Below are 27,769 nucleotides of genomic sequence, written 5' to 3' on the forward strand. Positions count from 1 at the left end.
TGCTGACATTCTATGAAGCCACGGACACGCTACTTCATATTTTTGTACCATATATTTTTCAGCTATGCTTCCTTCACAGAGTGGTTGAAGGCCTTACTTGAAAGGTTTACCTATAGAAAATGTGTTATATGTTTTTGTTTACACAAGCAATGATTGTATTTACATAATTAATACACTGATTCTATTAGATCAAATACTATATAATTTGTATCCAGGCAATACTTACTAAACTAAGCTACCTAAATAGTGTGTTTGAAAGGTTTGTTAAAGTTGCAAAAGTGTCACATAGACGTATTGATAATTGCATTGAACTGGAATCATCCCTCATTTCAATTCAGTTCAAATCTTGCATTCTGTATCTGTATCCTTGGACCAAAACAACACCCCTATCACCTCTCACTTTCTTCTAGGTCACCTTTGTCTCAGGCTTGCAACATTAAATTGGGCAGCTTCCTCCCTCACCTCCTCAAGCATCAAGAGGGATTTATTTAAAACGATGAGGGTGGGGTGTGGTATAGACTGGTGGTTATCAAACTATTTCATAAAACCCTAGGTGCCTCAGTGTACTCACATATGTAAATAAATGGCCATATCACTAGATCTCCAGAAACATATCTGTCCTTAATACAATGAAGTTTGACTTTTGTCTGTTTTCCATGTATTAGGGCTCTGAGCAAGATTTCATTTGAAAAAAGGATTCTGTTAAAAAAAAAAAAAAAATCAGTTGTCTAGGTTTAAGGATCTCCAGGGTCTCTCTTCTGCAAACCCAGTATTGATTTCCATTTGTGAATAAACATGCAAAACATTTTTGAGAGAAAGGAAGGGAAGTGATCAGTTGGTATCAGAAGAATGAAGTAAGTCTTACCTATCTTCTAATGGTTTGCCTTTGGGTGAAATCTCTGTATTAATTCAGGGCTTGCCTGGTGGCTCAGTGATAAAGAATCTGCTTGCCAATAAATTCAGGAGACATGGGTTCAATCCCTGGGTGTTGATTGGCCTCAGGAGCAGTCCAAATCACAAAAATTATTTTGTATTTTTAGTTCAGAAACATTCCCCTGCTTTCAGTTTACTCTGCTATTATCATTATTAATTGTCATGCTTAATTTTAAGGATGCTGAAGAGCACCTTGATGTCTTTTAGTAAACTGCCTCTTTATTGAACCCAACAGTGCCCAAGAGCCCTGGAGGAGTAAATTTATTCAAATACTTGAGGTAAACTCACTTCCTGGAAGTCACCCACATAATCTAAAGCAGGCCCATTAAGAACTTTTTTTTGGAAGGAAATATTTTCTTTTCAACTTCATGTTGAAAAATGACCAGTCTGTTCCTTCTCTTAAAGCCAAACCCATCTTCCAGCTTCACTTTTGACAAACAAAGCTTAAATGGATAAGGGGAAAGAGTGGGAGAGATAATTTAGGAGTTTGGGATTAACATACATACACTACTACATATAAAATAGATAACCACCAAGGACCTACTGTATAGCATGCCCAACCCCCAAATTTTCTCATTTGAGTCAGTGTATCTAATGTCAATTCACCAGTTTTTAACTCTGAGGTGATCTTCCCTCTCTTAAGTATTGAATCTTCTAAGACTCATATTTTGTGCCCTTCTTTCAATCATGGGCATTTTCTGCCTTAATGGTAAGGTTTCTCTGATTTATAGAGAGAAATCTTTTCTTACACTCCCAATTCCCACTGAACTTTCTTCTTACCTTCATTTCACTTGTGAGAATTCTTTTCTAACCTGCATATGATCATCAGTCTTTCCCAGACAGCATTTTTATCAGGTCACTTTTCCCTGACTCAGAATTTGCAGTCACTCATCTTTGTGCCCTAGACAAAATCTAATCAGCTCTGGCCCATCATTCTCTTTATTCTTTTGAGAAGACCCTCTTTTCTAAAATATTCAGCCAGCTGCATTCTACATCTTGCTTGTTTTCAGCCAAGAATCTTTTCAGATCATGATCTCTTATATTCCACTATCTTCCCACAAGCTTTATTGTTTACATTTACCAACATTCAGTAGAAAACTCAGCTCAGAAGGACTACTGCAATAGACTGAATGTTTGTGTCTATCCCAAAATCCATATGTTGAAACTTATTGGAGGTGAGGTCTTGGGAGGTAATTAGGTAATGATGGTAAAGTCCTCATGAATGGGATTAGTTCCCTTAAAAAGAGGCTCCACAGAGTTCTCTTGCCCCTTTCACTACGTGGTGAAGTTAGCAATCTATGAACAAGGACATGAGACCTCATCAGACATCGAACCTGCTGGTGCCTTGATCTTGGACTTACCAGATCCCAGAACTGTGAGAAATAAATTTCTGTTGTTGATAAGCCATTTGGTGGTATTTTGTTATAGCTGCTGGATGGGTTAAGCCAGTGACAATACTTTTTTGAATGTTTGAGTTCATTTCCTCAATTTGGCACACTTCAAGTACTCTTTCCTTAGTTAATTCTTTTATAATTTACTCATGTTGAAATGGCATTGGCCCAACTAACAAGTAAGGAATTGGAAGTCAAGAACCACGTTATTAATTTCCTGGTTCTTTACAACACAGAGTTGTAGAGCAACAATGACAACAAAAAAATTGGAAAGGGCTTTATTTCTCAGCATCTATACTTTCTATAAATGAGGACTCACAGGGGTTTTATTGATAGTCCCATATGAGTATAAAGGTCTAGAAGGACTGTGGGGAAATTGAATCAGAGGAATTTTCTTAATATTGAGGAATGTACTAGATTGAATTTAGACAAATAAATTCAATAAAATCATTCTATAAACTTCTATATATTTTTTTCAATCACTTATCTGCAACTGTATTATATATTTATTGGTTTATTGACATTTCTCCATCAGAATGCAAAGTTACTGGGAGCAACCATTGCTTTGTTTGCTTCTACATCCCCAGAACCTATTACAGCATCTGGAAATGTAGGCTTCCACTGCTTTCTGAAAATATCTCATTCCTATGAAACCTTTCATAAGGTTTCATAAGCAAAGAATATCCTTTCCTTTCTGAAAGTTCTTGTTATGCCACTTCGCCACTACTAAAGAACTATGTTAGTATTGGTTTTCATGAAAGAAATCTAAAGACTTTTTTTTTTTTGCTTTTAAGAAAAAAGCCATAGGGACTTTCCTGGTGGTCCAGTGGCTAAAACTCCATGCTCCCAATGCCAGGGGCCCATGTTCAATCCCTGGTCAGGGAACTAGACCCTGTATGCTGCAACAAAGACCCAGAGTAGACAAATAAACTAACAAACAAAAATATTTTTAAGAAAATAAAAAAGTCATTGCCATACTGATATAGGTATTTTTGTACTCCTCGCCTACCACTTCCTCCAAATTTCTAATATTTCAGTGTTGGTTATTGCCTTAGCTCTACTTAAGAGATGTGAGAAAATTATAGTTATGAATGAGTAAGAAACTTCCACATTATAGTCTCCCAAGACAGAAAATTGCATGACTATGTCTTTGTACCCCTACAAGTACCAGAATTCCTGACATAATAATATAGCATTTATAAATATTTGATGAATGAATGAATGGCCTTGGTTCATGCAAACTAGCATGGTTAGTATACAAATACAGATCAGGTTGACTCTGAAGTCTTCACTCTTTATGACAAATCACAAAGATTTCTAAAGGAGGGAAGTGGATGTTTTGTAGCAATACAAGAGACAGAAAAAAATTCAAAACCAAGAATGGAAACAAAGAGACGGGTATATCCTCAGAAACGGGTATATCCTCAGAAGCCCCTGAGGACTTTGCTGTAATGATACAACCCAATGAATAAGGTTTTCAGTGGTAACTCTGAGTCATCAAGCATTTTCATGGCCCACACTTTCTTGGTTTCATGGTGATCTGACTCTTATGACCCCATGGACTGTAGCCTGCCAGGCTCCTCTGTCCATGGGATTCTCCTGGCAAGGATACTGGAGTGGGTTGCCATTTCCTTCTCCAGGGCACCTTCCCAACCCAGGAATCAAACCCAGGTCTCCTGCATTGCAAGCAGATTCTTTATCAACTGAGCTACAAGGGAAGCCCTATTCTTGGTTTAGAAGGACAGCAGAGTGTGTATGCCTTATGTTCAGAAATATCTACATTATGATATAAAAAGGAAAAAATGCTATTTAAACAGTTTATCTAAAAAACTTACCTACGTGGAATGACATATTTTCTAAGGGATCCTTGTTACGTAAGTTTTGTTTTTTGCTAAATCATTATGGCCCTTTATGGTTCCTGTCTGATCAGGATCACATCTTTTGTTAGATTCTAATTTTTATTTAGTTTCCATTGAGTGGTTGATTGTTCGAGATAAGAACATCATTTATTTCAGTTTTTAGCTTTTGTGACTTCACAGTATAGCAGAGTATCTGGTACAAGGGTTGGGTGGGGGCCAAGTCAATACTTATTGAAGTAAGTATTTGGAAAGTTGGAGTAAAAATAGCAGTGCCAATATCTAGAGCAGAAATAACAGTTAATATTTGATTGCGTCTATGGAGAAGGCAATGGCACCCCACTCCAGTACTCTTGCCTGGAAAATCCCATGGACAGAGGAGCCTGGAAGGCTGCAATCCATGGGGTTGCTGAGGGTTGGACACGACTGAGCGACTTCACTTTCACTTTTCACTTTCATGCATTGGAGAAGAAAATGGCAGCCCACTCCAGTGTTCTTGCCTGGAGAATCCCAGGGACAGAGGAGCCTGGTGGGCTGCCGTCCATTGGGTCGCACAGAGCAGCAGCATGGGCAAGGTACTCTGCAACATACTTGGCATATATTAATCTTTATAATATCATGTAAATACCAATATTACCCCATTTTCCAGATAAGAAAACTAAAACCTAGTCATGCTTTTCCTCAAGATCACATGGTAACTGGGAAGATGGCAACTAAACAGGTCTTAAGGATTTGACTTCAGAGGCTCTATTCTGTTATTTACAAAGTCAGTCATTTTTGGAAAGTTATTCAGCCTCTCTGAGCCTCAATTTCTATATCTGTCACAGTGAAAAGATAAGAGTACCTATCTCTCATAGAGAGGGAAAGCCTCGGATCCTGATTTTAGGAGGTTATTCCACTTCCCCAGCAAGGAGCAGTAAGTGTCAAACTTCACTGCTCTACAGGCCTGTATTTGGAAAATACAGAGTCCCTGTCCATACCTCCAAGAGATTCTAGTTCAGATAATCTGGAGTGAGGTCCAGGAATCTACACTTTAACAAAACTGCACATGAAAACACACAGCTTTGCAAATCACCTGAAATCTATTCTGTTGCAGTTGTTATCAAAAGTAGAGCACCTTGAGAAATCTGCATTTTCTCCAAATCTGTATCCTTAAATAGGTATTAGCACAGTCTTATTCACTAGGATTTTTTTTTTTATCACTCAAGTAAAACAATATGGTATAATAATTATAATTACTGTTATAGAACACATATCACATGTTAGGCATTGGTCTAAATGTTTTACAGATAGCAACGCTTATAATCTACCCAATTACCCATAATAAAGTGGACTATCATTATCCTCATTTTTAGAGATGAGGGAACTGAGGCACATAGACAACTAGGAAGTTCCCCAAAGATGCACACTTGATAAGAGAGGGCAGCAGGCTCTGCAGGCTGTGCTATTACCATTACACTGTGAGGACTCTACCAGGACAGAGGTCAGAGCTCCAGCTTACAGGTGATTTTGGGCAAGTCTCTGACCCTCTATGGGATTTACAGTCCTCCTCTGTGAAGTGAGGAGGCTGACACTGATGATCTCTAAGGTCCTCTGGGTCCAAAATTACATTATTCATTCTACAGGAGGCTTTTGACCTCGTTATCTGACGGACCAAGGCCTTAGAAATTCTGACTGTAAAACACTCCCACTTCTAGAACTGTCCCATTATTATCTTTACTTTACCTGCCAATTTAAAAAAACTTCCTTCTGAGTAATCTGTCCTTTGCCATTCCTTCTTGCTGAGGAAACCAAATATTTTTCAGCCCAGAGCCTGTAGATCTGTCTTTACAGTTTCCTTCGAAACCCTAAAGCCTTTGCTTAATCAGGCTAGCAGAGTGCTTCCACCTGAGTCCCTTCAAACCTCATTACCCTCCCCAATAGGCCTCTAGCCTCTTGCTCTTTTTTACCTCTGCTCTTGAGCAACGGCCCTCTTCTGGCCTAATTCATCCTCAGTAACATCTCTCCAAATTGTCCACCTTACCTTTCCACTTGTGTGCTGTTGGCCTATTCGAGGCTGAATCTTTCATCTTCTTTTAGTCTTGTATTTCTCAAACTTGGTTACACAATAGAAGACATGAGATGCTCAAAATATAGATGGATGGGCACTCCTGCAAACCAATTAAATCCAAATTCGGAAGAGTAGAATCTGGCCAGGAGTACTATTTAAAAATTCAAGAGTCCCACAAGAGCTGCTAACGGGAGGCATTGGTTAAGAACCGTTGGCGTCTAGCTCCAGGGATTCTACAGTGGGGAAAATAAGCAAATCAGAATCACCTGGGCTGCTGGCTGACCCAGACTCCTAGAGAGGGAAGTCTGGACATGCAAAGCAAACAAGGGGACAGCCTACAGGAGATCTAGAGAAACTCCTTCAAGAAGCAAAGTTCTAGCTGAACCTCTAAAGCAAGATGGTTCACTACGCTTTCCTGTCATCCATCTTCAAGTAACCCAAAGCTCCTATTGCATCTTGCTCCAGGTTGACATTTCTAATCATAAAGAACAATGCAGAGGAAAAAGCACTCAAGGGTAATATGCATATTCTTTTTGTTGCTGTAGACTAACTGGCTGGGTAAGTTTGGGGGAAACCCCTTTTTCTTACAAGTCTTGATTTTCCCCCATATGTAAAGAGGAAGGTTATTGGATTACTAGATAATCACCCAGCTTCCTTCCTATTTTATTATTCTACTGTTTTAAGGCTTCAACCCTATTGTTCCTTGACTATTATACAACCAGGCCCAGTTTTGCTACATTCAGCTGACTTCGACACAGAGCTATTTCTGACCTTGGGGAAGACTGCCCATTGCAAGTCAACGACAGGGCTGCAAAGACTTTGTACCTCAAATTCCCTCACTATGGAAAGAACCACTGCTGCCCCAACTGCAGTTCAGGCCTCCCCTCCAGAAAAGTTTTCCTTCTCTGTGCTCTCTGATAGCGTCCCCATCTGATAACAATCTCCTCCTTTGCTTCTGGGCCTCCCACTTCCTATAGGCAGCCTGCCTTCATGAATGTGACTTGGAGAGACCAGCCTTGTCTATGGACAGGCCCTTTCTCTCCCCCTGTAGCTGCCCAGGCCTGCTTAGAAGGTGGTTACAGAGTGGTGGCAGTTTTGCCAGGTGAGACTTGGATATTTGCTTGCTTTGTCTTAGTGTGAGAGGGCCAAGTCTATGAGGAGGTGCTGCAATGGTGAATATGAAGCAGAGAAGTGGTAGTTGGAGTCTCTCCCTTTCCTCTCCCTGCCTTCTTCCAGTCTTTAATGACGAGGTATACTATATAAAGGAGTTGAAGGGAGAATGGCCTCTGAGGCTGTCTATAGTGATACCCTTTCTGGGTACTGTGTATAAATATGTGTATTTTACAAATAATTGCAATAAACTTAAGCTAATAATGGTAATAAAAATCATACAGGTAATATTTGACTGGATTAAAAAAAAATAAAATCAGGAATGTTGATGGATTTTGACCTGGTTTTTAGTAGCCTAGATTTTTCTTCTTTGCCCTAATTCAGAAGTTCTTACTTCTGAATTTGGGAATGGAAGAAGGAAAAAAAGGAAGAACTAACTAATTTAGCATGGGTAGTTTGATCAATCTGCAAAATAAAGTGCTCTGAGTCAGAGGCGACAGTGTTAAAAATGAAAACTTTGTAATTTGAGCTTGCTGGGGTAGGGGGATTTGGGATAGCAAAAAAGATGAATAAAGTGTAATATGTGAAAATGTGGGAAGAATAAAGAAGACAGGAACTTGCCATTCAAGGTTATGGATTGTGTCTTCTTTAATATCCTTCTAGAGACAAAGAATAAATGAGAATTTTAAGAAATGAAATGAATAAAAATTCTTTTAAGTTCTACTTGATGACCCTGTGCTTCTTAAATGACATCCCACTTAGAGATCAAATCCAGGCTGGTCATAGACACAAATAAAAGAAATGAAAATGATATTAAAGGCATTTATCTAAATTTCAGGAAAGATTTCAAAAACAGTAAGAAAAGAAGAGGCCATAATTCCATAGAAAAAGACTCTCAAAGGAAATTTTACTTAAGAAAAATGGAAGCGTCTCATCTACAAAAGAGGTCTATAAACTACTATCTACAAATCTACCATTTCCTGTTTCTGTAAATGAAGGTTTTGGAGCAGAGCCCTGTTTAGGTGCAATATATGGACAATGTCACACCACTCTGCCAGAGCTGAGAAGTTATGACAGAGGCTGTGGGGCCTGCAAGGCTGCCAATATTTACTATTTGACCTTTTACAAGAAAATTTTGCTGACCCAGACCTACAAAATAAAATTTTAACTGCACAATCCTCAATACTTCAAGTTATAAAGGGGAGATGGGGTAAGTGCGTATCAGATAGAATGTTTATAAAAATGATATGAGGACATAACAGGATTTCAGATAAATTAGACTTGAAAGAGCACCCATGAAGCGTGAAGTACGGGCATGTAACCAAAGGAGGACAGGTGAGCCTGATGGGGGCTGCACACACAGATTAGGAAACTGAGGACTCAGAATAAGCCAACTGCCTTCCTCCAGCCCAAAAAAGCTACAGATATGTTTCAAATTAGGTGATAAGCACAAATTTAAAAAAAAATTATTACCAGGAGGAGTACAGTTTCTCTAGGTACAAGTCCCCTCGCTGCCACCAAACCAATTCAGAAAACTTTTATTTATTTTTTCAATAACCATTTTTTGAAATATAATTAAATTACAATTTTGTGTTAGTTTCTAGTGTACAACAAAGTGATTCAGCCATATACATATATATATATATTATTTTTCTGATTCTTTTCCACTATGGGTTATTATAAGACATTTAATTAATTTTCTGTGCTATACAGTAAGTCCCTGTTTATTTTATACATATTAGTGTGTATAAGTTAGTCATCAAAACACTATTTTCTGGACTGGTTTTTCCCTTTTGCCCTACGGGTTTTGCCTTTGCCACTATTTTTTTCTTGCCCATCCTCTTCAATTCTAGCAATTGAGAAATCTTCCTTTTCTCATTCAGTCACATCTGTGGCTGAGAGACTGGAGAAAGCAATGGCACCCCACTCCAGTACTCTTGCCTGGAAAATCCCATGGACGGAGGAGCCTTGTAGGCTGCAGTCCATGGTGTCGCAAAAAGTCGGACACGACTGAATGACTTCACTTTCACTTTTCACTTTCATGCATTGGAGAAGGAAATGGCAACCCACTCCAGTGTTCTTGCCTGGAGAATCCCAGGGACGGGGGAGCCTGGCGGGCTGCTGTCTATGGGGTCGCACAGAGTCGGACACGACTGAAGCGACTTAGCAGCAGCAGCATGGCTGAGAGACATCCAAGTTCCTCATAAGGAACATTTAAATAAGAGATATTTGTTTATCTAAATCCTTCCCATATTTCTGTTTATGTTAAATATGCCTCTTTCATAGCTGTCTGCAACAGGTGCTTTTTCCCCCTTTCTGATAAGAAATTCAAGGTAAATTTCAAAAGTATTTCCACATTCAGTCTCACATTCATAGATTCTCTGTCCCCATGGAAAGCCAAATCACTTTTAGTTGGCTGATTTCAAAGTGGTATGTTTCTTTAACCATGTGATTATTTTCTCTAGTAGATTTCTAAATAATACAGCAAGAATCTTTTACGCAGCCTGTTTAATGTCATTTATGCAGTATTGTCAGGTTTATTTCTCCCTGTAAACATTTTGTTCCAAATAAACATAAGATCACTCTTATTCCAGGAGTTTGTGTTTTCTTCAACCATGGCTTTCTGGTCACTGCAAAGTTGTCTCTGGTTATTTCTTCCAGACACTTGGAAATCAATGTTTTTGAAGTCCAATTCTAGATCTGCTTATGACAGCTCCTTGTAGTTTATTCTCTTATAAATTAGTACTTTCTTTTATTCTAACATGCATAACCTACCATCTAATTATCCCCTTGTGTTTTTAATCTGCATTTAACGATTTTTGATTTTAACTTCCTGGAGCCTGAGGGGAAAAGCAGACGTAAAGAGTGTTCTCCTTTTCTACATTAATACATTTTTTAATTTGTTCCCTTGCATATAATATATTCATTTCTTTCTACTAATTCTATGTCTTCCCTTTCCAAACTTAAGGTGGAGGCTGACTTTTGGAAAGAGAAAACTTTCTCTTTGGAAAGGAAAGGACACTCAGTCGTGTCCCACTTTTTGCAGTCCCATGGACTGTAGCCTGCCCAGCTTCTCTGTCCATGGAATTCTCCAGGCAAGAGTACTGGGGTGGGTTGCCATTTCCTTCTCCAGATGATCTTCCATATTCAGGGACTGAACACAGGTCTCCTGCATTGCAGGCAGATTCTTTACCAACTGAGCCACTGATTGGAGGCTGGATCTAATTTTAAGTTAACAGGAAAATGAAACAGAAAAAATCACTCTAAAGAAAGGGACTTATCCAGTGCAGAATATTTATCCTCAGACCTAATTCCCAAATTTTATGGAAACAATAAAGAGTTTAGGAATTGGACAATCATGATTACTTTTGATTAATGAGATCAACCTCATTTAAACAGCGTATTTGTCAGCCTGGCTTCAGATATTCTCTGTGACCTGCAGGCTTCTGAGGTCATGTTGTTAGTGTACTGAGCTTGCTGCTAAGCTGCTAAGTCGCTTCAGTCGTGTCTGACCCTGTGCGACCCCATAGATGGCAGCCCACCAGGCTCCCCCATCCCTGGGATTCTCCAGGCAAGAACACTGGAGTGGGTTGCCATTTCCTTCTCCAATGCATGAAAGTGAAAAGTGAAAGTGAAGTCACTCAGTCGTGTCCGACTCTTAGCGATCCCATGGACTGCAGCCCACCAGGCTCCTCCGTCCATGGGATTCTGCAGGCTTAGGAAAATTTAAATTCAGCTTATTTGTGTTTAAAAAGCTATAGCTACAGTTATATGAAAGCAGTGTATCTGTTTCCATTTCTTATTTCATCCAAATCCTTTTAGAAGCAGTAAACTGTTATCTCTACTTATGAACTCCACATCTTTGTTTTCAAAAACTTTATTCATTTATTTATTTTTGAAAGTTATTACCTTGGTCACAAGTATTACAATGACACTGTCTCAAATGGATACATGATTTGATCCATGTGAAAGATAATACTTAATGCATCTTTGTTATGAGATTATCTATAATTGGCCCACATAATAGTAGGTATTTGTGTGTTAGGAAGGTTATTGAATAGTAGTAATAATTACTGAATTTGACAGATGCTGAAGTATGGAAGTAGCTTTAATGCAGAAAACATTATGTGTGCATGTCCACATTTGTTGATTTGGTGCATGTGTACAGTTATATTTCAGAGGTTATTATGATCTATGGTTTAAAATAGAGCTAATGATACTTGGAGATTCTTACAACTCTTTCTGGGAGGAAACAAGTGGAATGGTAGGTAGATGGAGAGAATAAAAATTGCAAAAAAAATAGATTTGTGTCACAATGGGAAAAGAATGTTAATGTGATCACTGTTATTTTTGGGGGTCATTTTCAAAGGTTCACCTGCAAAATTCAAGTTATCATAACATTACTCAGTCTAGTCACAATAAGAGTCATAGATTTCTTGCATCTTCAGTGTTTAACGATATTAAAGCAAAAAAGTTCCTTTTCTTTTTTATTTATTTTTTAATTGAAAGATAATTGCTTTACAGAATTTTGTTGTTTTCTGTCAAACCTCAACACAAATTAGCCACAGGTATTAAAATTCAAAATAATTGAGGAAGGACATAAAATATTCAAATGATCACATTGTTTCCACAATGTGTCCAAAGTCCAGTGACTGAGAATTTGAGAAAACTTTTAGGATGTAAACTCATTACAACAAAATGTTCACTGCAGCACTATTTACAATAGACAAGACACGGAAGCAACCTAAATGTCCATTGACAGATGAATGGAGAAAGATGTGGTTATACATACAGTGGAATATTACTCAGCCATTAAAAGGATGAAATAATGCCTTTTGCAGCAACATGGATGAACCTAGAGATTAATATACTGTGAAGTCAGTCAGACAGACATATCGTATTGCTTATATGTGGAATTAAAAAAATAATACAAATGAACTTATATACAAAACAGAACTAGACCTACAGATATAGAAAACAAACTTATGGTTACCAACAGGGAAAAGGATAGGAGGATAAAATAGGAGTTTGGGATTAACATACACATACTATATATATAAAATAGTTAACCAACAAGAACCGTCTGTACAGTGCAGAGAACTATGCTCAATGATTTGTAATAACCTATATTTTGTAATACATATAATAAAGTATACCTGAATCACTTTGTTATACATCTGAAACTAACACAATATTGTAAATCAATTATACTTCAATAATAAAATAAAAGTGGCAAAATCTATATTCATGAAAGGGAGCATTATACATAAAAGGGAGCTATCCAATACAATTAAAGATACAGAACCTAAAGTTCCATAGGTCCATAACAGGAGCCTGGAACACTAGTAGGAACAGGAATTTGGGAATTCTGGTTTTGCCACAATACAGATGGTTGACCTTGAACAAGTTACGTATGCTTCCTAAACTTCAGTTTTCTTATTTGGAGAACAGAGATACAAACACATAATGTGTTAGGTTGCTACAAGAGTAAAGTGTTTAGTACAGTACTTGGAAGGCACTCAACAAAAGGGAGGTAATGGTTATCCCTGTTGTAAACTGTGGTCTAAAGTTAAGCCCTCATCCCCCTGGGAATGATGAATCACAGGGGTTATACTGAGGGGTGTGATTCAGTTCCCAGGAGCCTCAGTATTCACAGAGGCACTGAGTTATTTCTCAGACAACTTTATGGTCTCTTGATTTTTTTAACAAAAGAAAAACAAACAAATCAAATTGTTGCATAGAAACTTATACAGTAATAAATCTTTACTATTCTGCATTAGGGTTCATTGTGGTTTAGGTACAGAACCCAAATTCTTCACATGGCTAACTGTTCTAATTTTTAGCACCAGATTTATGTACCATAGTGGCTGGACTGCAAACCACCAGAGAGATGGTGTCAGACTCAGTACTTATGACCTTATTAAGGGCATAAAGTCATTTACCATAAATGGCAGTAGGAAACTCTAACGACTGTCTGCTGACTTACCTAGTAGGTCTTTGTTGATCAAGACATATTCTCTAGAAGAATTAAAGTAACACATTTGTAGGTAGGTCAAATGTATCTTCCCTGAGAACTTCATCTTTTAGCTGACCAGAACATACCTTACCTGATTTTTCTTTTAGAGTAAAAGCTAACTACAGTGAAAAATAAATGCCATAATTTCAAAACAAATGACATAGTCAAAGTTTATTTCTCACTATACAATGGCATCCCACTCCAGCACTCTTGCCTGGAAAATCCCATGGATGGAGGAGCCTGGTAGGCTGCAGTCCTTGAGGTCGCCAAGAGCCGGACACGACTGAGCGACTCACTTTCACTTTTCACTTTCATGCATTGGAGAAGGAAATGGCAACCCACTCCAGTGTTCTTGCCTGGAGAATCCCAGGGATGGGGGAGCCTGGTGGGCTGCCATCTCTGGGGTCGCACAGAGTCGGACACGACTGAAGCGACTTAGCAGCAGCAGCAGCAGCAGCATACCATTACAGGAGGATATTTCCTTTGGGGTAACTCTTTCCTACAACTTCTAGACAGAGATTTTGAATTTTTCCATCTCATCTATGGCTCAAAAATTTTCCTCTGAGCCTTATCTATCCAGCCTGGAAGTGAAGAGAGGAGGAGAGAGGAGATAATGGGAGGGGAGGGAGAGGAGGGGAAGGGAAGGTTAGAGAGCAAGCAAAAGAAGATCCCATTTCCTGGTGGCTCAGTTGGTAAAGAATCTGCCTGCAATGCAGGAGACTCCGGTTCGATCTTAACACCCTGGAGAAGGGAATGGCAACTCACTCCAGTATTTTTGCCTGGAGAATTCCATGGAAAGAGGAGCCTGGAGGGCTACAGTCCACGGGGCTGCAAAGAGGTGCCCAAGACTGAGTGATTTACACATTTCACTTTCACTGTAACCTTAGGATGTCTGAAAGTAGCATGCAACACTTCTGCTCATTGTGTATTGGTTAGAACAAAGTCACATGGTCATATCTAACTTTAAGGAACTGGAACATATATTATGCCCAAATGGAAAATAATAACAGTTTGTTGGACACAGATAAAAAAAAACTTTTTCTTGGATTTTTTTTTTTAGTTTTGGTTTTTAGATAGTACTCTTAAAAAATGTCTTTTACATAAATAAAGAGGTGTGTGAATATAAGTGTGTGTGTGTGTGTGTGTGTGTGTGCGTGCATGTGTGTGTAAAACTGACTCATTAATTCTGAGAAGCATGCTGAAGGAAATCTTGGGCATTTATTTATCCCTTTCTCTCATATTATCTCCCAAGAAACCAGTGCCCTCTCATTTTTTAAATTACTTTGGAAAGGTTTAAGGATGATCCTCAACCAATGGGAATCTACCAAAGACTGTGATATACATCAAGGAGAGAGAAAGACTTAAAAGAGAGGTCTCCAAGACACAAGTCACTTAAATAGCACTAAATTGTACAGAATTTCTAGGCAGTTGACCATAAACGTATGCCTTATTAAACCACTACCAAAGCAATATTCTTTTCTATACTTATCCTTTGATTGTTGCTATATCTACATTGTTCTCTGGTATATTCTACAGCTTAAACAATGAGCCTATGCTATTTTAAGGGACCAGAGCTGAGTTCCTAATCTATTTGTATGTATCTCTGAAAGCTTTCAGGACAAGCAGAGCACTAGGGTTAGGAGAAAACACTGGGGATATGACCACCCTTCACAAGGGCATGGCAGGGAAAAGATGAGCCCAGAACTTGAAGAGTGAACACTTAAAAGTTTAACAGTGCCTCTTCTACATCCCAACTTATGAAGGATCTATGTTATGCATCTCTCTCAGATACATGTGCATAATTCCACTTATATGGTGTCTTTAATGGGCCTATAGGTAACAATGATATATCATTATCATGTAAACTGGAGAGTTGTTTACCCAGATTGCTTTTGGACTTCAGATGTGTCAAGTAAAAATGGGAACTATTAAAAGTATACTTTGTAGAGAATGAAGACTAGGCTTTACCCACTCTTTCCATAGTGGACAAAACAATTCACTTGATCAAATGTTTCTTAACTAGCAATCTGTAATGTCTTTCAAAAGGCTTAGAGATTAACTTGTACCTATTATATTATTGTTGACTTGTTTACTAATATACTAAGCAATTGTATATGCTATGAAAGCATTACTCACAATTATGAAAAGGGGTAAAAATATTTTGAGGTAATATATACATAATATAATTAGTTTAGTTCAGTTCAGTCACTCAATCATGTCCAACTCTTTGTGACCCCATGGACTGCAAAATGCCAGGCTTCCCTATCCATCACCAACTCCTGGAGCTTGCTCAAACTCACATCCAGTGAGTCGGTGATGCCATCCAACCATCTCGTCCTCTGTCGTCCCCTTCTCTTCCTGCCTTCAATCTTTCCCAGCATCAGGGTCTTTTCAAATGAGCCAGTTCTTTGTATCAGGTGGCCCAAGTATTGGAGTTTCAGTTTCAGCATCAGTACTTCCAATTAATATCCAGGACTGATTTCCTTTAGGATCAACTGGTTGGATCTCCTTGCAGTCCAAGGGACTCTCAAGAGTCTTCTCCAACACCACAGTTCAAAAGCATCAATTCTTCGGCACTCAGCTTTCTTTATAGTCCAACTTTCACATTCATTCATGACTACCGGAAAAACCACAGCTTTGACTAGATGGACCTTTGTCAGCAAAGTAATATCTCTGCTTTTTAATATGCTGTCTACGTTGGTCATAGTTTTTCTGTCAAGGAGCAAGCGTCTTTTAGTTTCATGGTTGCAGTCACCATCTGCGGTGATTATGGAGACCCCCAAAAATAAAGTCTCTCACTGTTTCCATTGTTTCCCCATCTATTTGCCATGAAGTGATGGGACCACTAGATGTGATGAGCTTCATTTTTTGAATGTTGAGTTTTAAGCCAACTTTTTCACTCTCCTGTTTCACTTTCATCCAGAGGCTCTTTAGTTCTTCTTTGCTTTCTGCCATAAGGGTGGTGTCATCTGCATATCTGAGGTTATTGATATTTCTCCCAGCAGTCTTGATTCCAGCTTGTGCTTCATCCAGCCTGGCATTTCACATGATGTACTCTGAATATAAGTTAAGTAAGCAGGGTGACAATATACAACCTTGACATACTCCTTTCCCAATTTGGAACCAGTCTGTTGTTATATGAGGTATTTAATAATTGTCTCAGCCAATTAGCTCTATACAGGAAATTGTAAATTATCTGTTCAACCTTGTTATTTATAAGATAGTATTTTTTGAAATATATTTATTTGTTTTATGGCAGTATTCAAAGTCTGATCCTTTCAAAAAAGGAAATAAATCAGGGATATGTGAAGCTTGACTCCTGAATCTGCCACTGGATCAGTTCACTGATGGCACAGCACAGTTAAGACTATTCCCTAATGGTTTCATATGAAAGGGACTCACCTCAGGAGATGAGTGATTTATCTAGGCACTCAAGGAGAGAAAGAAAGGAATCAAAAGCTAGTCTTCTGTTCTGCTCAAAACCAGATGTTCATGCACAGATTGTTTACCCAAGCTCTGATCACCAGGCTCTGCCTCACTCGTTAGAACAAGTTAGAAGTCTGTTCATTCAGCAAATACTTATTGAGTGCCTATTACTTACCAGGCAGTGAATTAGGAAAAAATAAATCAAAGAGAAGAGAGAACCCACAGAAACAGCTTGGGCTGGAGAAAGAGTGGCCATAAAACCCATATTAAGAGCTAGGTTTGTGCATCTCAATATATATTGGACCCTTAAGTCAAATAATTAATAATTCCAATACTGAATACTATCAATACTATTTACTTATGCTGTGGTGGTTTGGGGAATTCTCAGACAAGCCTAGCTCTTTCTTAGAGCTGTAAGATGCAGCAATAATGCAGCCACTCAACACCCCTGGGTTTATTCATAGACCTGTTTCACTTCACATCTCAGATATCTTCAATGATCAAGTCTGAAGTCCAAACTTAAAGGAATAACTTTGAAGACACTTGATGATCTGACCCTAATCTCAAATCATAATAAAATGTGATTCATCAGATCAGATCAGATCAGTTGCTCAGTCGTGTCTGACTCTTTGCAACCCCATGAATTGCAGCACGCCAGGCTTTGCTCTCCATCACCAACTCCTGGAGTTCACTCAGACTCACGTCCATCGAGTCAGTGATGCCATCCAGCCATCTCATCCTCTGTCGTCCCCTTCTCCTCTTGCCCCCAATCCCTCCCAGCATCAGAGTCTTTTCCAATGAGTCAACTCTTCGCATGAGGTGGCCAAAGTACTGGAGTTTCAGCTTTAGCATCATTCCTTCCAAAGAAATCCCAGGGCTGATCTCCTTCAGAATGGACTGGTTGGATCTCCTTGCAGTCCAAGGGACTCTCAAGAGTCTTCTCCAACACCACAGTTCAAAAGCATCAATTCTTTGGTGCTCAGCCTTCTTCACCGTCCAACTCTCACATCCATACATGACCACAGGAAAAACCATAGCCTTGACTAGACGAACCTTTGTTGGCAAAGTAATGTCTCTGCTTTTGAATATGCTATCTAGGTTGGTCATAACTTTCCTTCCAAGGAGTAAGTGTCTTTTAATTTCATGGCTGCAATCACCATCTGCAGTGGTTTTGGAGCCCAGAAAAATAAAGTCTGACACTGTTTCCACTGTTTCCCCACCTATTTCCCAGGAAGTGATGGGACCGGATGCCATGATCTTCGTTTTCTGAATGTTGAGCTTTAAGCCAACTTTTTCACTCTCCACTTTCATTTTCATCAAGAGGCTTTTGATTCCTCTTCACTTTTTCACTTTCTGCCATAAGGATCGTGTCATCTGCATTTCTGAGGTTATTGATTTTTCTCCTGGCAATCTTGATTCCAGCTTGTGTGTCTTCCAGTCCAGCATTTCTCATGATGTACTCTGCATATAAGTTAAATAAACAGGGTGACAATATACAGCCTTGACATACTCCTTTCCCTATTTGGAACCAGTCTGCTGTTCCATGTCCAGTTCTAACTGTTGCTTCCTGACCTGCATACAAATTTCTCAAGAGGCAGATCAGGTGGTCTGGTATTCCCATCTCTTTCAGAATTTTTCACAGTTTATTGCTATCCACACAGTCAAAGTAAAAATATGATTCATATCCTAGTCTTAATTTTTGAAATAGTATTTGCATTTATGGTGTCTTTATTTGCTTACTCTTTCTTTCAATCAAGGATCTTCCCTGTAGCTCAAATGGTAAATAATTTGCTTGCAACGCAGGAGATCTGGGTTTGATCAATGGGTCAGGAAGATCCTCTGGAGAAGGGAATGGCAACCCACTCCAGTATTCTTGCCTGGAGAATCCTATGGACAGAGGAGCCTGGTGAGCTACAGTCTGTGGGGTCACAAAGAGTTGGACACAGCTGAATGACTAACACTACTACTACTTCTTGCAATCAAAAATACCATTCCAAATGTGTTTACTAATCAACAACCCAGCTAGTCTTTATATATCACCTCAAATATAATGCTTCCTAAATGTTTCTTATTTCTCCCTGGTCAAAATGAATCTGTCTTCCTCCATACTTCCATGGCAAACTGCTAGTTTTTGCTGAACTTCATCTTGTGCAACAGTTGCTTCCATGTCTATCTGTCTCTGTTCCTTGCAATTGGAGACAAGGGCAATGTATTACTCTATCTCAATAACCAACGCTGTGCCTATTGTACTGTTCATCTAAGTATGTGCTCAGTGAATGCAATTAACTTGAATTGCTGTTTTTCTTGTCTAAGTTGGGTACTGAAACTCCCCAAAGGAAGATAGACTTAAGTTCTGCCTACCAGCTACTATTAATTTCTTACAGGGGCCTCCAGACCCTCTCTTCTTTGACCATTATCAGCCATCAACAACCATTATCAGTAACCTTCCATTAAAGAAGCTCCATAAGTCCGCCTGTCTCTCTCATATTCTTTATTCTAGCCCCAAGGGTCACAGATTCAAATGCCTATACATGCAAGCCACATAACATAAATGCAAGAATCCAGCTGGTATAAGATAAGCTGAAGATGGATTTGATTGGAGATAAAATGCCCATATGAAAACAATTACATTATTATTTTTAATTGCTAGATAAATAATACTGTTTGTATTATAATTCAATAACATAATGCTACCATTTAACACAAGGGAATAAGCCATTCTAATAATCCACTGAACTCCATTCTCTGTACCATTTTTTACTCATTTTTTTTTTCTCCATTGGAAGTGCCTCCATTTTCATCTGCCCTTCAAAGTCTTGAGCCAGTGTTACCTCTCACTTGAAACATTTCTAATCCATCCAAGTAAAATTTGCAATTTCCCGCATATATCCATCTCATCTTTTTTTAAAACCTCTAGTATACCACTCATCAGAGCTTCCCTCACACTAACCCTACTAGTATATATTAACCTTTTCTATATATGTTGTCATCCTCTACTTCAGTCAGCACAGTGCTTTGCATACATCAACTCTCAATGTGTGTGTGTGTGTGTGCGTGTTAGTCACTCAGTCATGTCTGACTCTTTGTGATTCCATGGGCTGTGGCCCACCAGGCTCCTCTGTTCATGGAATTCTCCCAGCAAGAATACTGGTGTATGTGGGTTGCCATTCCCGTCTCCAGTGGATCTTCCTGACTCAGGGATTGAATCTGGGTCTCCTGCACTGCAGGTAGATTCTTTACTGTCTGAGCCACCAGTGAAGCCCAACTCTCAATATACATTGTTGAATTAAGTCACATCCCTTTCATCCCTCCCCTGAGCAGTAGAAACAGGGTTCTCGGCCCTAAATCACATGAGGCAGGTTTCTGACAATCACTATACCTAAATTGTGAATGGGAAAATCTGTTTCAAATAATTAGTTAACGGTCCTTGATGCAACGGGATGACTAATGGCCATATGAATGTCAGAAGTCTTATCTCTGACAACACAAGGCCCATACCATGTTGCCTACAAGATATTTCAAATTCTCCAAGAGAACAGAGAGGCACTATCTTTGATGAATACACTCTTGATATTGAACTTAGTTCTTGGAGGGGGAGGAAGCAGTTTGGTGAATGTGCTGTTAAAACTCTAGGAACTTGGCAGCAGCCAGCAGCCAGGAATTCCCCCTGCTCTGCATTTTAACACTGCTGTGATTTGTAGACATCACTATTTAATGAAGCACACAGCTGTGCAAGAAGAGTAGGAGGTGGAGTTTGGCAATAAAGGGCCAGCAGGAAATCTGGCAATCCCTGTCATCTGGAATTTCCCTGTCAAGCCACCCCTCCTTCCATCAACCTCCAGTCCCTCTCTGAAATGACCATGTTAACTACACAAATAACCAAACAGAGAAATGGCAGTGTAAGATCTGCCCTTTCATTCCTGTTTAGCAAGTATATTTTTGTTAAGTCCAGGAATTAGAGTTGGGCAAACCAGCAAGACAAAATAAGAAATGATCGAAATCTTCAGCTAAAACTGTCACAAAAACATTGGGAGAAGCTAAAAAAGAAACTGCTTTGGGTAGTATTATAAATTATTTCTTTTAATTAAATTAGCCCTGCCCTTTTCTATTTTAGCTATAAACAGAAGTTTCCAGCACAGTAATTTGAACTTTGAGAAACCTTGTGTTGTCCTGTAGAGCTGAGTTTTATAGTTAGGTTCAAATTCTTGTTCAAGACTTCATCAGTTGGGAGGTGTGGGCAAGGTATCTGGCCTTGCTGAGTTCTATTTACCTCCTCTACAAAATGGGGATAATAGTATATAACAGTGGGGTTGTTAGGAGACTGATCTGAGAAAGTATGTTTATAAAGACAAGTTAGTGTGTTTTCTCTTTTCCTTTTCTCCTTCATCACTTACCCCCAACACATACACACATTCCATGACTTAACAGTACAATGTAATTCTAGTGAAAAGTAGATACTTTTTAAAACATAATAGATTTAAGTAAGTACTTGGATATCTGGGTATCACACAATACATTCTTGCTGCTATTACTAAGTTAATGACATGAAAAGTGTCTCTATTTCAAGAATTCAAAGCAATTATTGACATATATTTATTCTCAAAATATTTCTGCAAAGTATAAGCAAGGACACAGGTACCCATCACGTGAATAAAGAAAATGAGAATAAAGGTTAAGCTGTATGGCCAAATTCTTTAAAGGAGAACTCTAATCCCTTAGAGTTATGTAATCCCTTACTGTAGCTTTCCCTTTATGAAATTGTTCAAAGTTCCTCTGTTGGGTTATAAATTGAAGACAAGGCCAACGATCCACAGAAATGTTTACTAAAGACACTGTAAATAAAAAAGCAACTATGATGTTTAAATAAAGCAACAACAGCAATAAAAACCATGTTCTCACCACTATGTTTTCCATTAAGAGTTAATAACATAAGGCTATATTAAGTAAAGACTATTTTTAAATAAAGACAAAATTTTAACAGTATACTTCAGTTTTATATTTTGTCTCTATAATGAAAAAAGAAAAAATTAAGACAAAAGAACGATGAAAGTTTAGAAAGAAATAATCTTGATGTTTGCTAAAGTCTTCTGAAGCAAAGCTATAACTATTTCATGAATTTAGCTCTTTGGAATAAAATGTCTATTAGATTGATAGTAGGAAAATGTCATAATAATTTGTTATAAAAGCAAATTTAACTCCTACCAAAAAGGGGAAAGTAGTAGTTTATTTAATATTGTATCTTCCTGTTTTCCATAAAAGTCAAATATTAATAGTAATTACTGTCTTAATCAGGAGAAGGCAATGGCACCCCACTCCAGTACTGTTGTCCAGAAAATCCCATGGATGGAGGAGCCTGGCGGGCTGCAGTCCATGGGGTCGCTAAGAGTCAGACACGACTGAGCGACTTCACTTTCACTTTCCACTTTCACGCACTGGAGAAGGAAACGGCAACCCACTCCGGTGTTCTTGCCTGGAGAATCCCATGAACGGAGAAGCCTGGTAGGCTGCAGTCCACGGGGTCGCACAGAGTCGGACACGACTGAAGCAACTTAGAAGCAGCAGCAGCATTGTCTTAATCACATGAAAAAATCTATGTTTCAGGTGAATTTTAAATCTAAATTATGTTCAAGATAAATAAGGTACTGTGTTATTAATGGATTAAAATGACATGAAGAAAAAAAAAGGGCAGAACACTAAATAGCTACATGAGAACATGTAACTACATCAGAGAATGCAATAAGACATACTGCAATAACTTACATATTGCATATGTGAGATGACTTCTTTTTCTAGGAACACAGGAAAAAAATAGTTGGCACTCTACAATTTCTTGAACAATGGAAAGATTCACAATCACTTTTATGTTCATATCTTTAAGCCATAAAGCAATTTGTGGGTAAAAATTCTATGAGTAGTAATAGCATTTTTAAATATTCTAAGTGAATATTATCCCTTGCATATTATGCACAGTTCAGTTCAGTTCAGTCGTTTAGCTGTGTCCGACTCTTTGCAACACCATGAATTGCAGAATGCCAAGCCTCCCTGTCCATCACCATCTCCCGGAGTTCACTCAACTCACATCAATCGAGTTGGTGATGCCATCCAGCCATCTCATCCTCTGTCGTCCCCTTCTCCTCCTGCCCCCAAACCCTCCCAGCATCAGAGTCTTTTCCAATGAGTCAACTCTTCGCATCAGGTGGCCAAAGTACTGGAGTTTCAGTGTTAGCATCAATCTTTCCAAAGAACACCCAGGACTGATCTCCTTTAGAATAGACTGGTTGGATCTCCTTGCAGTCCAAGGGACTCTCAAGAGTCTTCTCCAACACCACAGTTCAAAAGCATCAATTCTTTGGTGCCCAGCTTTCTTCACAGTCCAACTCTCACATCCATACATGACCACTGGAAAAACCATAGCCTTGACTAGACAAACCTTTGTTGGCAAAGTAATGTCTCTGCTTTTCAATATGCTATCTAGGTTGGTCATAACTGTCCGTCCAAGGAGTAAGCGTCTTTTAATTTCATGGCTGCAATCACCATCTGCAGTGATTTTGGAGCCCAAAAAAAATAAAGTCTGACACTGTTTCCATTGTTTCCCCATCTATTTCCCATGAAGTGATGGGACCAGATGCCATGATCTTCATTTTCTGAATGTTGAGCTTTAAGCCAACTTTTTCATTCTCCTCTTTCACTTTCATCAAGAGGCTTTTGAGTTCCTCTTCACTTTCTGCCATAAGGGTGGTGTCATCTGCCTATCTGAGGTTATGATATTTCTCCTGGCAATCTGATTCCAGCTTGTGCTTCTTCCAGTCCAGCGTTTCTCATGATATACTCTGCATATAAGTTAAATAAGCAGAGTGACAATATACAGCCTTGACGTACTCCTTTTCCTATTTGGAACCAGTCTGTTGTTCCATGTCCAGTTCTAACTGTTGCTTCCTGACGTGCATAGAGGTTTTTCAAGAGGCAGGTCAGATGGTCTGGTATTCCCATCTCTTTCAGAATTTTTCAGTTTCTTGTGATCCACACAGTCAAAGGCTTTGGCATAGTCAATAAAGCAGAAATAGATGTTTTTCTGGAACTCTCTTGCTTTTTCAATGATCCAGCAGATGTTGGCAATTTGATCTCTGGTTCCTCTGCCTTTTCTAAAACCAGCTTGAACATCTGTAAGTTCATGGTTCACGTATTGCTGAAGCCTGGCTTGGAGAATTTTGAGCATTACTTTAGTAGCGTATGAGATGAGTGCAATTGTGCAGCAGTTTGAGCATTCTTTGGCATTGCGTTTCTTTAGGATTGGAATGAAAACTGACCTTCTTCAGTCCTGTGGCCACTGCTGAGTTTTCCAAATTTGCTGTCATATTGAGTGAAGCACTTTCACAGCTTCATCTTTCAGGATTTGAAATAGCTCAACTGGAATTCCATCAGCTCCCCTAGCTTTGTTTGTAGTGATGCTTTCTAAGGCCCACCTGACTTCACATTCCAGGATGTCTGGTTCTAGATGAGTGATCACACCATCGTGATTATCTTGGTTGTGCTACTATCTAGCAATTTAAGCAATGTTCATTTTAGCCTAGTTAAATAGTGGACAATGAAAAAAATCAATGACTAGATCTCAAGTGTCAGTTGGACTTCAGGTTTTATGGCCCTAGCCAGTCTGCTCTAAATATTCTTGTATACATGGCCTTTAATAATTTGTTCATTTATGGTCAGAAAACATGCTTTAAAGATCTCCTTTTTGCCAGGCATTATGAGCTACTTTCACATACCATATCTCAGTAAGTATATGCCATTTGAATTTTTCCCCAGGGATTATATTTAGTCAGGCCAGAGAAAAAATTAATCAACCAAACTGAATGTTGTTGTATGTCACAGTTTAGATTTCTGTATAAAATGTACAAGTGGCAGAAACAAATATCAGATTCTAGCTAGTGAACAAAAGAGGAAATATAAAGGTAAATTGTGATTTCTTTTACACTCTTGTTCACAGAATAACAAATTGGTTTTCCTTAACCGAATATATTTCTCATGACTGCTATAACTGCTGAGAGATTATTTGTAGGTTCCAAATACGAAGTTCTAAGACAATATATATAGATATTTAAATTTAACCTTAGTAAATCATTTTTAAGTTCTACATAGTGCAAATCATCAATGTTCCTTCCAAAAAGTATTTATTAATCTCCTGATCAAGATCATGAAATCAATTTAGTGGGCTGTGCTGTGCTAAGTCGCTCCAGTCATGTCTGACTCATTGTGACCCTATGGACTGTAGCCCACCAGGCTGCTCTGTATATGGGATGCTCCAGGAAAAGATACTGGAGTGGATTGCCATGCCCTCTTTCAGGGGATCTTCCTGACCCAGGGATGGAACATGTATCTCTATGTGTCCTGCATTAGCAGGTGGGTTCCTTACCACTTGCACCACCTGGGAAGCCCCATTTAGCAGGCTACAGCTAGCTTAAGGAAAGGTGAGTGAGTGAGTGAAAGTTGGTCAGTTGTGTCTGACTCTTTGTGACCCCATGGACTATATAGTCCATGGAATTCTCTAGGCAAGAGTACTGGAGTAGGTAGCCTTTCCCTTCTCCAAGGGATCTTCCCAACCCAGGGATCAAACCCTAGTCACACACATTGCAGGTGGATTCTTTACCAGCTGAGCCACAAAGGAAGCCCTAAGGAAAGGTAGGGGGGCATGTAATAGATGACTCTGGAATAAATCACAATGGAACAAATGGAATATATTAGATCCCACTGATGTAGTATGGGTAAGTATGTGTCTATGTAAGTATACGTGTGTTCACAGTGCACATATGTACCTAAACCACATATTTGTATTATTTCTAGTGATCAAAAATATTGGAAAGCTACTCTAATAAACTGGCATCCGCAGTGGCTCAGTGGTGAAGAATCTGCCTACAGTGCAGGAGATGTGGGTTTGATTCCTGATTTGGGAAGATTTCCTGGGGAAGGAAGTGGCAACCCACTCCAGTAATCTTCCTGAGAAAATCCCATGGACAGCGGAGCCTGGTGGGCTACAGTCTGTCAGGTCACAAAGAGTTTGACAGGAGTGAGCATGCACGCACTCTAAGGAATAGTTATGATCCACTTTTACTTAGCAATGAATTTCTACTTATATAAGTACAATATAACTTTTCAAAGTTTTAAATATAGGCTTTAAATCTGCTTTACTGATTTTTTCAATTTAATTTTAATTGAAAGATAATTGTCATAAAACACTAATTATTTTCAGGTATAAAACAATAATTTGATATTAATATATACTGCAAAATGATCAACACAGTAGGTCTAGTCATCATCCATCACTACATAGTTACAGAATTTTTTTGTTTGTTTGTTTTAAGATTTACTCTCTTAGCAACTTTCAAATATACAGTACAGTATTATTAACTATAGTTGCCATGCTATACATTCCAAACCCATGATCTATTTATTTATTTTATAACTATTTGTTTTGTAACAGAAAGTTTGTACATTTTGACTCATTTCCCTCCTTTTGTCCACCCCACCCTCCACTTCTAGTAACCACAGATTTGTTCTATATATCTGAGAGCCTGTTTTATGTTTGTTTGCTTGCATGCTTTAGATTGTACAGCATTTGTCTTTCTCTGCCTGACTTATTTCTCTTAGCATACTGTGCTCAAAGTCCATCCATGTTGTCACTAATAACAAGAGTCCACACTTTTTTATGGTTGAGTAATATTCCATTGTGTATGTGTGTGTGTGTTCTTTTTCCATCAACTAGTGGACACTTAGATTGTTTCTGTATCTTGACTATTTTAAATAATACTGCAACGACCATGGGAATGATGTATCTTTTTAAGTTAGTGTCTTCATTTTCTTTGAACAATATACATAATAGGAACTGTGGAATCACAGGTAGCTCTATTTTTAATTTTTTGAGGAATGTCCATACTGTTTTCCATATGGCTGCACCAGTTTATCTTCCCACCAACAGTGTAGAAGTCTTCCCTTGTCTCCACAGGCTCACTAATACTTGTTGCCTCTTATCTTTTTGATAATGGCCATTCTACAGGTGTGATATAATATCTCATGGTTTTGATTTGCATTTCAGATTTTTAATTTATAGCATTAGTAGTTATAGTATTAGGATATTATATTCATATAATATATATGATATATATCATATATATATATATCATGATATGTATTCAGTTCAGTTCAGTCGCTCAGTCGTGTCCAACTCTTTGCGACCCCATGAATCGCAGCACACCAGGCCTCCCTGTCAATCATCACCATCTCCCCGAGTTCGCTCAAATTCACGTCCATTGAGTTGGTGATGCCATCCAGCCATCTCATTCTCTGTCATCCCCTTCTCTTGCCCCTAATCCCTCCCAGCATCAGAGTCGTTTCCAATGAGTCAGCTCTAAGCATGTGGTGGCCAAAGTACTGGAGTTTCAGCTTTAGCATCATTCCTTCTAAAGAACACCCAGGACTGATCTCCTTTAGAATGGACTGGTTGGATCTCCTTGCAGTCCAAGGGACTCTCAAGAGTCTTCTCCAACATTACAGTTTAAAAGCATTAGTTCTTTGGTGCTCAGCCTTCTTCACAGTCCAACTCTCACATCCATACATGACCAGTGGAAAAACCATAGCCTTGACTAGACAGACCTTTGCTGGCAAAGTAATGTCTCTGCTTTGCAATATGCTATCTAGGTTGGTCATAACTTTTCTTCCAAGGAGTAAGCATCTTTTAATTTCATGTATTATGAAATATATATATGGATATATAACATACTGGGTATATATTATGAAATATTATATTCATATTTATGCCTTTTAAAGATTAATCATTTTCTAGGGTAATAACCTAAATTTCAAATTAGTAGCATTCTGCCTAATAAGGTTTTACTATGAAATATAAAAAAGAGCAAAAGTTTGCATATGCTCTAACCATGAATGCATCCTTCCCCTCTGATATAACAAATCTACATCTGAGGCTATTTCCAAAGAA

At 38.6% G+C, this 27,769-nt stretch overlaps 1 protein-coding gene across 9 annotated transcripts in view; it reads right to left on the reverse strand.

The window, feature by feature from the left end:
* Nucleotides 1-27,769, reverse strand: part of TP63 (tumor protein p63) — a 273,318-nt gene that overhangs the window by 167,418 nt on the left and 78,131 nt on the right. The window contains exon 1 of one of the 9 annotated variants that reach the window (XM_044943625.2): nucleotides 6,204-7,519. The exons of 7 other annotated variants lie outside the window; for them this stretch is intronic. The gene's annotated coding sequence lies outside the window, so the exon portion shown is untranslated. Of the gene's footprint in view, nucleotides 1-5,905; nucleotides 6,088-6,203; nucleotides 7,520-27,769 lie in introns of those variants that run through there. One more of the 9 variants, XM_044943631.2, reaches the window with a different exon arrangement.

Source organism: Bubalus bubalis, chromosome 1, assembly GCF_019923935.1.
Source record: "Bubalus bubalis isolate 160015118507 breed Murrah chromosome 1, NDDB_SH_1, whole genome shotgun sequence".
NCBI lineage: Eukaryota > Metazoa > Chordata > Mammalia > Artiodactyla > Bovidae > Bubalus > Bubalus bubalis.